The following is a 13,791-nucleotide window of genomic DNA, read 5'->3' as shown; positions in this document are numbered from 1 at the left end:
TATTGGAAAAGGTGAATGCCAATAACGTTTGCGAAGGACCAAGAGGCAACGTTAGTGGTCATGTTAGTGCCACTAACGTTGAAGTTAACGTGGACCATCTTGGGTTAGGAACGTTAGTGAAAAAGGTGATCGTCACTAACGTCTCGAACCTACATTTTCACTTAACGTTAACACCACTAACGTCCTAACTAACGTCCATGCCTAACTCACACTTTCTCTGCAAGCAAAGCTAAGCCCACTGAAGACTGTAACTACTTCAACTTAAGATCCAAATGCCCATATCCAAGACTTGAAGAGCCAACTAGAAGATCAGAATAGTAGTGTATATAGGAGTAGTTTTGAACTAGTAAGGGAGCTTTTGTCATTTTGGAGAACTACACTCTGTATACTTTCCTTTTTCTGCAACTTCTAGTTTTAGTTTTCATAATGTACTTTACACTTACGCTTTCCATTCCCAGAGCTATGAACAACTAAACCCCTTTCATTGGGTTAGGGAGCTCTATTGTAAATTGATAGATCAATAATAGTTTTCATTATTCTTCTTCTTTCTTTTCTCTTGATTTTACTAGAAAGCTTTCAATCTTCATCCTATTGGGTAGTTATCTTGGAAAAGAAGCTATTCATACTTGGATCTCTTCGAACCTTGGAAGAAGAATGAAGAGATCATACTAGAAATGCTTTCTCATGTTGGACCAAATTGGGGTTTAGGTGGATATGGTGACATATAATCCTACCAATACTTTAATTTGGGAATACATGTGGTATAATCAGTGACCATACTCCATCTCTTCTCATGAGCAATTAGACCAAAGAATTGGCTATTGATCAAGATTTGAGAGATTGGGTTACCAAGGAATTGGAATCCAATCACTTAAGATTGCCAAGGAGATCAATGAATGCATTGATTGAGGAAGAGATGAGAATGAACTTGATCCGGAGAATACAACATCTCCTGAGCCCAATGAATCCCCCATTTCTGATCTTACCCATTCTCTTCACTTTCTGCCATTTACTTTTATGTTCATCTTCCCCATTCCCCATTTAAGATTCTGCAATTTACTTTTCGTTATTTACATTCAGTTCTTTATTTCCAGTAATTACACTTTCTGCCATTTACTTTCCCGCTAGTTAATTTCCTGTAACTCTCCAATCAAATTCTGCTTAGCTCAACTAGAACATTCCTCCAATTAAATTTGCTTGACCAATCAATCCCTGTGGGATTCGACCTCACTCTATTGTGAGTTTTTACTTGACGACAATTCGGTATACTTGCCGAGGGAAATTTGTTGAGAGACAAGTTTCCATGCATCAAAGACCAACAGAGATGAAAACCAAATTCATCTAAAGGTCGACCAAACGAGGATTGAACCCAACTTCTACAAATCGGCAATGATGAAAACGGAATAATGCAAGAAGTTATCGAAAGTGATCCGGAGAAAGGACCTGACGAGGTCTTGATAAGATGGATGATAAACCTATATTTTATGATATATATTGTGCTCAATTCAAGAGATTTATTCAACCCTTCACCCACCTATTCATGAAAATTGCATGGTTTTACTTTCCCTTCCTTATTATGTGATATATGTGAAATACATGTTTCTTATGCTTTGAAATTATTTATTTTAATCACCCTCTATTACCATTCGATGCCGTGATTTGTGTGTTGAGAAGTTTCAGATCTTCTAAGGCAGGAATGACTTAAAGGATGAAAAGGAAACATACAAAAATGGAAGGAAAGCACACAATGGAGTTTTTGAAGAAACTGGCAGTGACGCGAACGCATGGACGACGCGGCCGCATGCCTAGCTTGAAAAGGCAGCGACGCGAACGCGTGACTGACGCGGACGCGCGCCTTAAGCAGAACACAGATGACACGGATGCATGACCGAAGCGAACGCGTGATAAGGAAAACTCCAGATGACGCGACCACGTGACCCACGTGGACGCGTGACAGATGCCACGCACCAGAAATTACAGAAAATGCCCCCAGCAATTTCTGAAGCCCTTTTTGGCCCAGATCCAAGTTCAAAAAGCACAGATTAGAGGTTATGAAGTGGGGGAATGCATCCATTCAGGGGGAGGTCTCCAATTATTCACTTTTCATAGTTTAGATGTAGTTTTTAGAGAGAGAGGTTCTCTCCTCTCTCTTAGGTTTTAGGATTAGGATTTCTTATTATTTCAAGTTAGTATTCCAACTCTTTATCAGGTTCAATATTCCCTTTTTAATTACTTTGACAATTTAATTTATGAACTCTTCCATGTTACATATGATTCTCTTAATTAATGTTATTTGAGGTATTTCAGTTTATGATTGCTTTCTTTTATTTATGTTACTGTTGCTTCCAATCTAAAGACATTTTTATTCGAGTAAGTTTACTTTTCCCCTTTTGGCTTTGGTTAAGTAATTGGTAACTCATAAGTTGTCAAACTCAACGTGATTGATAATTGTTGTTTTTGCTAATTGAATTAAACTCGAATAACTCTAGTTCTTTCTTAGGAATTGACTAGGACCTGAGGATCAAACTAATTGGTCCACATGACCTTCCTTTGCTTTAGTAAAGGCTAACTAAGTGGGATTAAAACTCAATTCTCATCACCATTGATAAAGATAACTAGGATAGGACTTCCAATTTCTCATACCTTGCCAAGAGTTTATTTTACAGTTATTTATTTATTTTATTTGTCATTTAAATTACTTGTTCCTCACTTTCAAAACCCCATTTTACAAAACTCATAACCAATAATAAGAACATACCTCCCTGCAGTTCCTTGAGAAGACGACCCGAGGTTTAAATACTTAGGTTATCAATTTATTTAGGGGTTTGTTACTTGTGACAACCAAAACGTTTATAAGAAAGGAATTTTGTTGGTTTAGAAGCTATACCTATAACGAGGATTTATTCTGCAAATTTCTAGGCCACGCAAAAGTTTCTCTCTTCAAAATGGCGCCGTTGCCGGGGAACTGCAAACGTGTGCCTTATTATTGGTTATTGTAAATATTTTTCTTTTACTTGTTTATTTGTTTTTGTTTTTGTTTTCTCCTTTTATTTCCATTAGCTACTATGAATTCTCACCCCTCTCGCTTTGAGTTTGGTTCTAATATTGTTGAAGGAAACGGAAGTTATAGCAGGAACATGCATTAAGGTCAGAGCAATCAAAGATGGGTGGAACCACGAGGATTTGATCAACCTTTTAGGCAACAACACCCTCCAAGATATCATGGACAAAGACCATTCTACAATGCATACCAAGCTAATAGACATGGTGGACCTCCTGGTAGTTACCAACAAGCCCCACCCTGTGCCTATAGACCATCCTCTCAACATAACTTTGAACCACCACACTCACAAGCTCCTTTTCACCATTCACCATCGTATGATCCTTATTTACCCTAGTTCCAATCCAATTACTCCCAAACACCATCACTTCCCTATGTACCATGTCCAAATCCATCACCTCGAGAATCACAGGCTCGCCTTAAGGAAACAGTAGATCAACTTCATACAACCCTTCATCAGCTGGAGCAAGCAATACATTAATTATCTTTCAGATGTTTAAACCCTCAAGGAACTCCAATAGCTTTATGTGGAGAATCTAATGACGAACGTAGCATGAAGGAGACACCAGAAACCCCAGAGGGCAGTAATGAGCATAACTTTGTTCTGGAACAATTGGAGGAAGCTCAAACTATCCAAGAAGAAGAAGTACTGATTGAAGATTTAGGAGATGCTGAATGGTGCACGAAATTGTGATCTCCAGGCTCGAACAAATCTTGGTAATGGCTCCAAAGCTTGGTGCTCTGATCTTAATTCATAATTGTCACAACTTCGATACAACTAACCAGCAAGTGCACTGGGTCGTCCAAGTAATACCTTACGTGAGTAAGGGTCGAATCCCACGGAGATTGTTGGTATGAAGCAAGCTATGGTCACCTTGTAAATCTCAGTCAGGCAGATATAAAGTGATAATGGTGTTTTCGAATATTATATAATAAAATAGGGATAGAGATACTTATGTAAATCATTGGTAGGAATTTCAGATAAGCGAATGGAGATACTTTCGTTCCTCTGAACCTGTGCTTTCCTGCTATCTTCATCCAATCAGTCTTACTCCTTTCCATGGCTGGCTTTATGCAAGGGCATCACCGTTGTCAGTGGCTACATCCCCTCTTCTCAGTGAATAATATGCTCACGCACCCTGTCACGACACGGCTATTCATCTGTCGGTTCTCGATCATGCTGGAATAGGATTCACCCTCCTTTTGCGTCTGTCACTAACGCCCAACAATCGCGAGTTTGAAGCTCGTCACAGTCATTCAATCATTGAATCCTACTCAGAATACCATAGACAAGGTTTAGATCTTCCGGATTTTCTTGAATGCCGCCATCATTCTAGCTTACGCCACGAAGATTCTGGTTAGGAGATCTAAGAGATACTCATTCTAGCTTAATTCATGTAGAACAGAAGTGTTTGTCAGGCACGCGTTCATAAGGGAGAAGGATGATGAGCGTCACACATAATCATCACCTTCATCACGTTCTTGGGTGCGAATGGATATCTTAGAAGAGAAATAAGATGAATTGAATAGAAAACAGTAGTACTTTGCATTAATCTTTGAGGAACAGCAGAGCTCCACACCTTAATCTATGGAGTGTAGAAACTCTACCGTATGAAAATACATAAGTGAAGGTCCAGGCATGGCCGAGATGGACAGCCCCCAAAACGTGATCACAGGATCAAAATACAATCCAGGATGCCTAATACAATAGTAAGAGGTCCTATTTATAATAAACTAGCTACTAGGGTTTACATGAGTAAGTATTTGATGTATAAATCCACTTCCGGGGCCCACTTGGTGTGTGTTTGGGCTGAGCTTAAGTGTTGCACGTGTAGAGGCCATTTGTGGAGTTGAACGCCAGTTTTTGTGCCAGTTTGGGCGTTCAACTCTGGTTTTGGATCCTTTTCTGGCGCTGGACGCCAGATTTGGGTAGAAAGCTGGCGTTGAATGCCAGTTTACGTCGTCAATTCTTGGCCAAAGTATGGACTATTATATATTTCTGGAAAGCCCTGGATGTCTACTTTCCAACGCAATTGGAAGCGCGCCATTTCAAGTTCTGTAGCTCCAGAAAATCCACTTTGAGTGCAGGGAGGTCAGAATCCAACAGCATCAGCAGTCCTTTTTCAACCTCTGAATCTGATTTCTGCTCAAGTCCCTCAATTTCAGCCAGAAAATACCTAAAATCACAGAAAAACACACAAACTCATAGTAAAGTCCAGAAATGTGAATTTAACATAAAAACTAATGAAAACATCCCTAAAAGTAACTAGATCCTACTAAAAACATACTAAAAACAATGTCAAAAAGCGTATAAATTATCCGCTCATCACAACACCAAACTTAAATTGTTGCTTGTCCCCAAGCAACTGAAAATCAAATAGGATAAAAAGAAGAGAATATACTATAAATTCCAAACTATCAATGAAACATAGTTTCAATCATATGAGCGGGACTTATAGCTTTTTGCCTCTTGAATAGTTTTGGCATCTCACTTTATCCATTGAGGTTCAGAATGATTGGTATCTATAGGAACTCAGAGTTCAGATAGTGTTATTGATTCTCCTAGTTCAGTATGATGATTCTTGAACACAGCTATTTTATGAGTCTTGGCCGTGGCCCTAAGCACTTTGTTTTCCAGTATTACCACCGGATACATAAATGCCACAGACACATAATTGGGTGAACCTTTTCAGATTGTGACTCAGCTTTGCTAAAGTCCCCAATTAGAGGTGTCCAGGGTTCTTAAGCACACTCTTCTTTTCACTTGACACCTACACGCCACAAGCACATGGTTAGGGACAGCTTGTTTTAGCCGCTTAGACCAGGATTTTATTCCTTTAGGCCCTCCTATCCACTGATGCTCAAAGCCTTGGGATCCTTTTTATTTGCCCTTGCCTTTTGGTTTTAAGGGTTATTGGCTTTTTCTGCTTGCTTTTTCTTTTTCTTTCTATATTTTTTTTCGCCTATTTTATTTATTTTTTTTTCTGCAAGCTTTGTTCTTTGCTGCTTTTTCTTGCTTCAAGAATCATTTTTATGATTTTTCAGATTATCAAATAACATGTCTCCTAGTCATCATTCTTTCAAGAGCCAACATATTTAACATTCTTAAACAACAACTTCAAAAGACATATGCACTGTTCAAGCATACATTCAGAAAACAAGAAGCATTGTCACCACATCAATATAATTAAGCTAAGTTCAAGGATAAATTCGAAACTCATGTACTTCTTGTTCTTTTGAATTAAAACATTTTTCATTTAAGAGAGGTGATGGATTCATAGGACATTTATAACTTTAAGACAAAGTTACTACTACTAATGATCATGTAATGAAGGCACAAACATAGATAAGCACATAACATAGAAAACGAAAAACAGAAGAGTTAAGAACAAGGAATGAATCCACCTTAGTGATGGTGGCGTTTCCTTCTTGAGGAACCAATGATGTCCTTGAGCTCTTCTATGTCTCTTCCTTGTCTTTGTTGCTCCTCCCTCATTGCTTTTTGATCTTCTCTGATTTCATGAAGGATGATGGAGTGCTCTTGATGTTCCACCCTTAATTGCTTCCAATAATTGTGTGGAAGAAAATGTATCCCCTGAGGTATCTCAGGGATCTCTTGATTTGCAGTCAAATGTTCTACCACTGAGCTATAGACCCTTGATGGAAGCTTTTGTCTTCCCTTTCCTCTTTCTAGAGGCTTCTCTGGCCTTAGGTGCCATCAATGGTTATGGAAAAAACAAAAAAGCTATGCTTTTTACCACACCAAACTTAGAATGTTGCTCGCCCTCGAGCAAAAGAAGAAAGAATAGAAGAATAAGAAGAAGATATGGAGGAGATGGATGGGAGTGGTATTCGGCCATATGGGTGGGATTGGGTGGGAGAGAGATGTTGAATTTTTGAGGGTAGTGGGTGTATGGATGTGAGTGGTAAAGAGTTAATAGGGAAGAGTGTTTATTGGGAATAGAGGATGATTGAGAAGAGAGAAGAGAGTGAGTGGAGGTAGGTGGGGATCCTGTGGGGTCCACAGATCCTGAGGTGATCCTGTGAGGTCCACAGATCTTGAGGTGTCAAGGCATTTACATCCCAGAACCAATTTAGGCATGCAAAATGCCCTTGCACACAACTCTGGGCGTTCAGCGCCAGGTTGGTGCCCATTTGGGCGTTCAACGCCCATTTGCTGCCATTTCTGGCGTTGAACGCCAGAACCATGCTTGTTCTGGGCGTTCAGTGCCAGGATGCTCCCATTCTGGGCGTTCAGCGCCAGAACTATGCTCTGTTCTGGCGTTTGAACGCCAGACAGATGCTCCTCCAGGGTGTGATTTTTCTTCTGCTGTTTTTGATTCCGTTTTTGAATTTTTTGTTTATTTTGTGACTCCACATGATCATGAACCTAAGAAAACATGAAAAACAATAAAAATAAGAATTAGATAAACATTGGGTTGCCTCCCAACAAGCGCTTCTTTAATGTCAATAGCTTGACAGTGGGCTCTCATGGAGCCTCACAGATGTGCAGAGCTTTGTTGAGACTCTCCAACACCAAACTTAGAGTTTGACTGTGGGGGCTCTGGTTGACTCTGCTTGGAGAGAAGCTTTTTCTGCTTCCTCCCCATGGTTGCAGAGGGAGATCCTTGAGTTTTAAACACAAGGGAGTTCTCATTCCATTGAAGGAATATTTCACCTCTGTCAACATCAATCACAGCTCTTGCTGTGGCCAGGAAAGGTCTTCCTAGGATGATGGATTCATCCTTTTCCTTTCCAGTATCCAGGACTATGAAATCAGCAAGGATGTAAAGGCCTTCAACCTTTACTAACACGTCCTCTACTTGTCCATAAGCCTGTTTTCTAGAGCTGTCTGCGATCTCTAATGAGATTTTAGCAGCTTGCACCCTATAGATTCCCAGTTTCTCTATTACAGAGAGGGGCATGAGGTTTATTCCTGAACCAAGGTCACACAGAGCCTTAAAGATCATGGTGCCTATAGTACAAGGTATTATGAACTTTCCAGGATCCTGTCTCTTCTGAGGCAATGTCAGTTGATCCAGATCACTTAGTTCATTGATGAACAAGGGAGGTTCAACTTCCCAAGTATCAATGCCAAATAATTTGGCATTCAGTTTCATGATTGCACCAAGAAACTTGGCAGTTTGCTCTTCAGTAACATCCTCATTCTCTTCAGAAGAGGAATACTCATCAGAGCTCATGAAGGGCATAAGGAGGTTCAATGGAATCTCTATGGTCTCTAGATGAGTCTCAGATTCCTTTGGTTCCTCAGAGGGAAGCTCCTTATTGACCACTGGACGTCCCAGGAGGTCTTCCTCCTTGGGATTCACGTCCTCTCCTCTCCTCACAGGTTCGGCCATGGCGCTTATGTCAATGGCCTTGCACTCTCCTTTTTGGTTCTCTTCTGTATTGCTTGGGAGAGTACTAGGAGGGATTTCAGTGATCCTTTTACTCAGCTGGCCCACTTGTGCTTCCAGATTTCTAATGGAAGATCTTGTTTCATTCATGAAACTTACAGTGGCCTTAGATAGATCAGAGACTAGATTTGCTAAATTAGAAGCATTTTGTTCAGAGTTCTCTGTCTGTTGCTGAGTTGATGATGGAAAAGGCTTGCTGTTGCTAAACCTGTTTCTTCCACCATTATTAAAGCCTTGTTGGGGCTTTTGATCCTTCCATGAGAAATTTGGATGATTTCTCCATGTTGAGTTATAGGTGTTTCCATAAGGTTCACCTAAGTAATTTACCTCTGCTATTGCAGGGTTCTCAGGATCATAGGCTTCTTCTTCAGAAGATGCCTCTTGAGTACTGTTGGATGCAGCTTGCATTCCATGCAGACTCTGAGAAATCATATTGACTTGCTGAGTCAATATTTTGTTCTGAGCCAGTATGGCATTCAGAGTATCAACTTCAAGAACTCCCTTCTTCATAGGCGTCCCATTGCTCACAGGATTCCTTTCAGAAGTGTACATGAACTGGTTATTAGCAACCATGTCAATGAGTTCTTGAGCTTCTGCAGGCGTTTTCTTTAGGTGAATGGATCCACCTGCAGAGGTGTCCAGTGACATCTTTGATAGCTCAGATAAACCATCATAGAATATATCCAGGATGGTCCATTCTGAAAGCATGTCAGAAGGACACTTTTTGGTCAACTGTTTGTATCTTTCCCAAGCTTCATAGAGGGATTCACCTTCTTTCTGCCTGAAGGTTTGAACATCAGCTCTAAGCTTGCTCAGCTTTTGAGGAGGAAAGTACTTGGCTAAGAAAGCCGTGACCAGCTTATCCCAAGAGTTCAGGCTGTCTTTAGGTTGAGAATCCAACCATAATCTAGCTCTGTCTCTTACAGCAAAGGGGAAAAGCATGAGGCTGTAGACTTCAGGATCTATTCCATTAGTCTTAACAGTATCACATATCTGCAAGAATTCAGTTAAGAACTGAAAAGGATCTTCAGATGGAAGTCCATGAAACTTGCAGTTCTGCTGCATCAGAGAAACTAATTGAGGTTTCAGCTCAAAGTTGTTTGCTCCAATGGCAGGAATGGAGATGCTTCTTCCATGTAAATTGGAATTAGGTGCAGTAAAGTCACCAAGCATCCTCCTTTCATTATTATTATTTTCGGCTGCCATCTCCTCTGCCTGTTCGAAAATTTCTGAAAGGTTATCTCTGGATTGTTGTATTTTAGCTTCTCTTAATTTTCTCTTCAGAGTCCTTTCAGGTTCTGGATCTGCTTCCACAAGAATGTTCTTATCCTTGCTCCTGCTCATATGACAAAGAAGAGGGCGCACAAAAATAATAATAATAATATGGGTCCTTTATAACACAGTATAGGGATCCCTTTGTGAGTGGAAGAAAAGAGGGGGAGACAAAGAATGTAATGTAATGGAAGAAACACATCTGTGAGGAGGGTTGAGATGCGAGATGAGATGTTAGGATATGAATGAATAAATAGAATAAGATGGGAGAGAGAGAATTTTCGAAAATATTTTTGAAAAAGAGTTAGTGATTTTCGAAAATGGTTTTTGAAAAATGTTAGTAATTTTCGAAAATTTTTGAAATAAAAAATAAAATTAATTAGTTAATTAAAAAGAAATTTTTGAAAAAGAGGGAAGATATTTTCGAAAATTAGAGAGAGAGAGTTAGTTAGGTAGTTTTGAAAAAGTTAAGAAACAAACAAAAAGTTAGTTAGTTAGTTGAAACAAATTTTGAAAAGATAAGAAGTTAGGAAGTTAGAAAAGATATTTTGAAATCAAATTTTTGAAAAAGATAAGATAAGAAGATATTTTGAAAAGATATGATAGAAATTAGTTTTTGAAAAAGATTTTATTTTTAAAAATCACAATTAATGACTTGATTCACAAGAAATCACAAGATATGATTCTAGAACTTAAAGTTTGAATCTTTCTTAACAAGCAAGTAACAAACTTCAAATTTTTGAATCAAAACATTAATTGATTATGTTATTTTCGAAAATTTGATATAAAAATAAGAAAAAGATTTTTGAAAAATATTTTTGGAATTTTCAAAAATAACTAAGAATTTTGAAAAAGATTTGATTTTTGAAAATGATTTTGAAAAAGATAAGATTTTCAAATTGAAAATTTGATTTGACTCATGAGAAACAATTTGATTTTAAAAATTTTTAAAAAAGTCAAATCAAATTTTCGAATTTGATGAGAGAAAAAGGGAAAGATATTTTTTTGATTTTTTGAATTTTTTATGAAAACATGAAAATTATGCAATGCATGAAATTTTTAGATCAAAACAATGAATGCATGCAAGAATGCTATGAATGTCAAGATGAACACCAAGAACACTATGAAGATCATGATGAACATCAAGAACATATTTTTTTGAAAATTTTTTAATGCAAAGAAAACATGCAAGACACCAAACTTAGAAATCTTTCATGTTTAGACTCTAAGAAACGAAAAATGCATATGAAAAACAATAAAAGACACAAAACAAAAAATCATCAAGATCAAACAAGAAGACTTACCAAGAACAACTTGAAGATCATGAAGAACACTATGAATGCATGAATTTTCAAAAAAATGCAAGATGCATATGCAATTGACACCAAACTTATAATATGACTCAAGACTCAAACAAGAACACAAAAATATTTTTGATTTTTATGATTTTCTAATTTTTTTGGATTTTTTCGAAAATAATATGAAAAAGAAAAAATAAGGATTCCAAAATTTTTAATATGAATTCCAGGAATCTTGCCATGTTAGTCTAAAGCTTCAGTCCAGGAATTAGACATGGCTCACTAGCCAACCAAGCTTTCAATGAAAGCTCCAGTCCAAAACACTAGACATGGCCAATGGCCAGCCAAGCTTTAGCCTTTAACACGAGAGTATATTGCTCTTTGATAACAAATTGCAACCTCAGTCCAAAAGAATTTAGACATGGCTTTACAGCCAGCCAGGCTTCACATGCTTCATGAAACACTAGAATTCATTCTTAAAAATTTTGAATAAATTTTTGAAAACATTTTTATTTTTTTCGAAAACAAGAGAAATTTTTTTGAAAAAGTTTTGAAAAATAAAATAAAAAGAAAATTACCTAATCTGAGCAACAAGATGAACCGTCAGTTGTCCAAACTCAAACAATCCCCGGCAACGGCGCCAAAAACTTGGTGCTGTTGCCGGATCAAAAGGGAATCTGGCACTGATGTTACCAGACCAAAAGCTTGCCGAGAACTCAAACAATCCCCGGCAACGGCGCCAAAAACTTGGTGCACGAAATTGTGATCTCCAGGCTCGAACAAATCCTGGTAATGGCTCCAAAGCTTGGTGCTCTGATCTTAATTCATAATTGTCACAACTTCGATACAACTAACCAGCAAGTGCACTGGGTCGTCCAAGTAATACCTTACGTGAGTAAGGGTCGAATCCCACGGAGATTGTTGGTATGAAGCAAGCTATGGTCACCTTGTAAATCTCAGTCAGGCAGATATAAAGTGATAATGGTGTTTTCGAATATTATATAATAAAATAGGGATAGAGATACTTATGTAAATCATTGGTAGGAATTTCAGATAAGCGAATGGAGATACTTTCGTTCCTCTGAACCTGTGCTTTCCTGCTATCTTCATCCAATCAGTCTTACTCCTTTCCATGGCTGGCTTTATGCAAGGGCATCACCGTTGTCAGTGGCTACATCCCCTCCTCTCAGTGAATAATATGCTCACGCACCCTGTCACGGCACGGCTATTCATCTGTCGGTTCTCGATCATGCTGGAATAGGATTCACCCTCCTTTTGCGTCTGTCACTAACGCCCAACACTCGCGAGTTTGAAGCTCGTCACAGTCATTCAATCATTGAATCCTACTCAGAATACCACAGACAAGGTTTAGACCTTCCGGATTCTCTTGAATGCTGCCATCATTCTAGCTTACGCCATGAAGATTCTGGTTAGGAGATCTAAGAGATACTCATTCTAGCTTAATTCATGTAGAACAGAAGTGTTTGTCAGGCACGCGTTCATAAGGGAGAAGGATGATGAGCGTCACACATAATCATCACCTTCATCACGTTCTTGGGTGCGAATGGATATCTTAGAAGAGAAATAAGATGAATTGAATAGAAAACAGTAGTACTTTGCATTAATCTTTGAGGAACAGCAGAGCTCCACACCTTAATCTATGGAGTGTAGAAACTCTACCGTATGAAAATACATAAGTGAAGGTCCAGGCATGGCCGAGATGGCCAGCCCCCAAAACGTGATCACAGGATCAAAATACAATCCAGGATGCCTAATACAATAGTAAGAGGTCCTATTTATAATAAACTAGCTACTAGGGTTTACATGAGTAAGTATTTGATGTATAAATCCACTTCCGGGGCCCACTTGGTGTGTGTTTGGGCTGAGCTTAAGTGTTTCACGTGAAGAGGCCATTTGTGGAGTTGAACGCTAGTTTTTGTGCCAGTTTGGGCGTTCAACTCTGGTTTTGGATCCTTTTCTGGCGCTGGACGCCAGATTTGGGTAGAAAGCTGGCGTTGAACGCCAGTTTACATCGTCAATTCTTGGCCAAAGTATGAACTATTATATATTGCTGGAAAGCCCTGGATGTCTACTTTCCAACGCAATTGGAAGCGCGCCATTTCGAGTTCTGTAGCTCCAGAAAATCCACTTTGCGTGCAGGGAGGTCAGAATCCAACAGCATCAGCAGTCCTTTTTCAACCTCTGAATCTGATTTCTGCTCAAGTCCCTCAATTTCAGCCAGAAAATACCTGAAATCACAGAAAAACACACAAACTCATAGTAAAGTCCAGAAATGTGAATTTAGCATAAAAACTAATGAAAACATCCCTAAAAGTAACTAGATCCTACTAAAAACATACTAAAAACAATGCCAAAAAGCGTATAAATTATCCGCTCATCACAGAACCTCCATGGGAATCCAGAATTGTGAAAAATTTTGTCAAGGACGTTACAATTAATGCTAAGGAGGGTAGTGCACAACCCCCAAAGCAGGTATTTCTTGAAAAACTAGACGGAATAACCCAAGACGCAAGTTTCCTTGATGATGATAGTCACAAGTCAAATTTTCCTAGTAATGAACTTGCAACCGCAAGTGAATTCTCCGAGATGGAAGAATCTTCCCCAAGTGAATACGAAGATGATGCGGAGGTAGATTTCTCTCAACTTCCAGCTTATGACTTGAGTGATGAGGAAGACATAGAAGACTTTGATCAGGACGATGTTGCAGCTGAAGAATTTTGCA

General features: G+C 38.7%; 1 non-coding gene across 1 annotated transcript; it reads left to right on the top strand.

The window, feature by feature from the left end:
- The first annotated feature begins 9,180 nt into the window (after window positions 1-9,180).
- On the top strand, window positions 9,181-9,288 carry LOC112774176 (small nucleolar RNA R71). The gene has a single exon (XR_003188676.1). It is a non-coding gene; the product is annotated as a small nucleolar RNA R71 (small nucleolar RNA).
- Window positions 9,289-13,791: the final 4,503 nt, after the last annotated feature.

Source organism: Arachis hypogaea, chromosome 18 (assembly GCF_003086295.3).
Source record: "Arachis hypogaea cultivar Tifrunner chromosome 18, arahy.Tifrunner.gnm2.J5K5, whole genome shotgun sequence".
NCBI lineage: Eukaryota > Viridiplantae > Streptophyta > Magnoliopsida > Fabales > Fabaceae > Arachis > Arachis hypogaea.
Note: the sequence above shows the minus strand (reverse complement) of the source record. Positions and strands in the feature narration are given on the sequence as shown.